This window comes from Coregonus clupeaformis, chromosome 14 (genome assembly GCF_020615455.1).
Source record: "Coregonus clupeaformis isolate EN_2021a chromosome 14, ASM2061545v1, whole genome shotgun sequence".
Lineage (NCBI taxonomy): Eukaryota > Metazoa > Chordata > Actinopteri > Salmoniformes > Salmonidae > Coregonus > Coregonus clupeaformis.
In genome coordinates this window covers 30172945-30177602 of record NC_059205.1, presented here as the reverse complement: position 1 = coordinate 30177602, position 4658 = coordinate 30172945, and the positions used below count along the sequence as shown (strand labels likewise).

Sequence of the window (4658 nt, the reverse complement as noted above, 5' to 3'; positions counted from 1 at the left end):
CAAAAACAGGTTTTCAGAAATGTTTGCAAATGTATAAAAAAAAGGAAATATCCCATTTACAGAAGTATTCAGACCCTTTACTCAGTACTTTGTTGAAGCACCTTTGGCAGCGATTACAGCCTCAAGTCTTCTTGGGTATGACGCTACAAGCTTGGCAGATCTCTATTTGGGGAGTTTCTCCATTCTTCTCTGCAGAAGGGAGTAGTACACAGCATTGTACGAGATCTTCAGTTTCTTGGCAATTTCTCGCAGGGAATAGCCTTCATTTCTCAGAACAAGAATAGACTGACGAGTTTCAGAAGAAAGTTATTTGTTTCTGGCCATTTTGATCCTGTAATCGAACCCACAATTGCTGATACTCCAGATACTCAAGAAGGCCAGTTTAATTGCTTCTGTAATCAGCACAACAGTTTTCAGCTGTTCTAACATAATTGCAAAATGGTTTTCTAATGATCAATTAGCCTTTTAAAATGATAAACTTGGATTAGCTAACACAACGTGCCATTGGAACACAGGAATGATGGTTGCTGATAATGAGCCTCTGTACGCCTATGTAGATATTCCATTAAAAATCAGCCGTTTCCAGCTACAATAGCCATTTACAACATTAACAATGTCTACACTGAATTTCTGATCAATTTGATGTTATTTTAATGGACAAAAAAATTGCTTTTCTTTTGAAAACAAGGACATTTCTAAGTGACCCCAAACTTTTGAATGGTGTTGTGTATATATATATATATATGTGTGTTATTTGTGTATAATATGTGTATTTGTGTTGTATGTTCCAGGGCACATTTGAAAAAGATACTTAGGTCTCAATATGTATTCACTGGTTAATAAAAAGGTAAAATGAAAATGGTATTCCATGTAGTCATTGCTCTATTTAATACTATGTGTTTTACAGCCTCTTTTCTGGACCTGGGGGCTGTGAAGAGACCTCTGGCTGCATGTCTTGTGGCACCGTGTAGCTCAGTTGGTAGAGCATGGCGCTTGAAACGCCAGGGTTGTGGGTTTGTTTCCCACCGGGGGCCAGTATGAAAATGTATGCACTCACTAACTGTAAGTCGCTCTGGATAAGAGCGTCTGCTAAATGACTGAAATGTAAAATGTAATGTCTTGTGTGATACCGATGAGTGTCTGAACTGTGTGCCAACATCTTGAACAGATAGTTCGGTACCTTTAACCAATCAATATCTTGCACAAAGACCAATAGTGATGCATTCAGTCTCTCCTCAACTTTGAGCCAGGAGAGATTGACATGTATTCCAATGACATTTGCCCTCCGTGTACATCTAAGTGCAATACGTGCTGCTCTGTTCTGGACCAACTGCAATTTTCCTATGTCCTTCTTTGCTGCACATGACCAAAGAACTGAGCAGTAGTCCAGGTGAGACAAAACTAGGGCCTGGTTGATTTAGATGTCAAGAAAGCAGAGCAACGCATTTTCATGGACAGAAGTCTTCCCATTTTACATTTACATTTACATTTAGCATTTAGCAGATGCTCTTATCCAGAGCGACTTACAAATAGGTGCATTCACCTTATAGCTAGTGGGATTACCACTTTACAATGTTTTTTATTATTTATTTTATTTTATTTTTTTAATGTTTTTTTGGGGGGGGGGGGTGGTAGAAGGATTACTTTATCCTATCCCAGGTATTCCTTAAAGAGGTGGGGTTTCAAATGTCTCCGGAAGGTGGTGAGTGACTCCGCTGTCCTGGCGTCGTGAGGGAGCTTGTTCCACCATTGGGGTGCCAGAGCAGCGAACAGTTTTGACTGGGCTGAGCGGGAACTATGCTTCCGCAGAGGAAGGGGAGCCAGCAGGCCAGAGGTGGATGAACGCAGTGCCCTCGTTTGGGTGTAGGGACTGATCAGAGCCTGAAGCTACGGAGGTGCCGTTCCCCTCACAGCTCCGTAGGCAAGCACCATGGTCTTGTAGCAGATGCGAGCTTCACCTGGAAGCCAGTGGAGTGTGCGGAGGAGCGGGGTGACGTGAGAGAACTTGGGAAGGTTGAACACGAGACGGGCTGCGGCATTCTGGATGAGTTGTAGGGGTTTAATGGCACAGGCAGGGAGCCCAGCCAACAGCGAGTTGCAGTAATCCAGACGGGAGATGACAAGTGCCTGGATTAGGACCTGTGCCGCTTCCTGTGTAAGGCAGGGTCGTACTCTCTGAATGTTGTAGAGCATGAACCTACAGGATCGGGTCACCGCCTTGATGTTAGCGGAGAACGACAGGGTGTTGTCCAGGGACACGCCAAGGCTCTTCGCACTCTGGGAGGAGGACACAACGGAGTTGTCAACCGTGATGGCGAGATCATGGAACGGGCAGTCCTTCCCCGGGAGGAAGAGCAGCTCCGTCTTGCCGAGGTTCAGCTTGAGGTGGTGATCCGTCATCCATACTGATATGTCTGCCAGACATGCAGAGATGCGATTCGCCACCTGGTTATCAGAAGGGGGAAAGGAGAAGATTAGTTGTGTGTCGTCAGCGTAGCAATGATAGGAGAGGCCATGTGAGGATATGACAGAGCCCAGTGACTTGGTGTATAGCGAGAATAGGAGAGGGCCTAGAACTGAGCCCTAGGGGACACCAGTGGTGAGAGCACGTGGTGCGGAGACAGCTTCTCGCCACGCCACTTGGTAGGAGCGACCGGTCAGGTAGGACGCAATCCAAGAGTGAGCCGCGCCGGAGATGCCCAGCTCGGAGTGGGTGGAGAGGAGGATCTGATGGTTCACAGTATCAAAGGCAGCAGACAGGTCTAGAAGGACAAGAGCAGAGGAGAGAGAGTTAGCTTTAGCAGTGCGGAGAGCCTCTGTGACACAGAGAAGAGCAGTCTCAGTTGAATGACCAGTCTTGAAACCTGACTGGTTTGGATCAAGAAGGTCATTCTGAGAGAGATAGCAAGAGAGTTGGCTAAAGACGGCACGCTCAATAGTTTTGGAGAGAAAAGAAAGAAGGGATACTGGTCTGTAGTTGTTGACATCAGAGGGATCGAGTGTTGGTTTTTTGAGAAGGGGTGCAACTCTCGCTCTCTTGAAGACGGAAGGGACATAGCCAGCGGTCAAGGATGAGTTGATCAGCGAGGTGAGGTAAGGGAGAAGGTCACCGGAGATGGTCTGGAGAAGAGAGGAGGGGATAGGGTCAAGCGGGCAGGTTGTTGGGCGGCCTGCCGTCACAAGTCGCAAGGTCGCATTTTCCCTCTTCCCATTTTAGCAACCATGACAGCTTGCTATCTAGGGTTATACCCAGCCGTTTCCGCAACTTGCTCAATCGACATATTGTTTCAGACTGGTCTCATAGACAAAATATAGTAACCATAAATCTGGGACACTGAAATTAGCATGATACAGTGTGTTACGTTAGTAACTTTGCAACTACTTACTACTTTTATGCTACTTTGGAACTACATGTTAGCTAACCCTTCCCCTAACCCTGACCCTAACCTTAACCCTTTTAGCTAACCCTTCCCCTTACCCTTTTAGCTAACCCTTCCCCTAAACGTAACCCTAACCCTTTAACCTAACTCCTAACTTTAACCCTAACCTTAACCCCTAACCCCTAGAGCTAGCTAACATTAGCGTTAGCCACCTAGCCACCTAGCTAACGTTAGCCACAACAAATTGGAATTCGTAACATATCATACGTTTAGCAAATGTGTAAAATATTGTATGTTTTGCAAATTCGTAACATAATGTACGATTTGCAATTCGTAACATATCATACGAAATGGATGATGGACATCCACAAATTAATACATACCATAGACAATGTAAAATATCATACTAAATACTAAATAGAGTATCTTGGATTTCCGTACAGAATAATACGAAATGCTCTGGCACCACGTTGCATTATTCAGCAATAGAGCTAGATGAGGTTTAGGGTTGAGTGAGTGATTTGTCCCCAAAAACGATGCTTTTAGTTTTTGAGATATTTAACACCAGCCTATTGCTAGTGACCCTTTCTAAAACTGACTGGAGCTCTATGTTAAGGGTGTCAGTTATTTATTTTACTATCGTAGCTGACATGTATACGGTTGAGTCGTCAGTTTACATAGACACACAGGCTTTATTCAAGGTCAGTGGAAGGTCATTAGTAAAAACAGAAAACAATAATGGCCCAAGCCGGCTGCCCTGTGGTATTAGGTTGGGTGGGGGACTCAGGTGCAGTGACGGACACACGGACAAAGAGGGTGGATTAGGATGTAATTTATTCAGCGTGTCTTGGCAGAGAGAAGCAGTTCAGGGTGGAGTAGCTTCAGGCCGGAGTAGGAGCTGAGTGGGGTGGAGAGCCAGTAGTCCAGAGAGCTGGATGACGAGGATATCAGACAACAGAGGAGCAGGTTGCGGCGTGGGAATGGCAGGCAGGCAGGCAGCAGGAACAGACGGGATCACAGGTGGTGTAGGAACGAACTGGCGCTGGAGAGGTGTCCAGCCCGGGTAGATAACTGCTGGTTGATTGAAGACAATGAGCCGCAGCTGGAAGTAACGGAGCATGAGAGAGAATGGCCACGCCCCCTGACCTAGATCCTCTGACTGGGCTGCACAGCAGGGGGAGACAGACACAGACCACACACACACACAGGGGAAAAAGGAACAGGGAAACAAGCGGGAACCGGACCAACAATGCCGAACCGTAACAGTACCCCCTCAAC

General features: G+C 46.1%; 1 non-coding gene across 1 annotated transcript; it reads left to right on the top strand.

The window, feature by feature from the left end:
* Nucleotides 1–959: 959 nt before the first annotated feature.
* trnas-uga lies at nucleotides 960–1035 on the top strand. Its single transcript has one exon. It is a non-coding gene; the product is annotated as a tRNA-Ser (tRNA).
* The last annotated feature ends 3623 nt before the right edge of the window (nucleotides 1036–4658 follow it).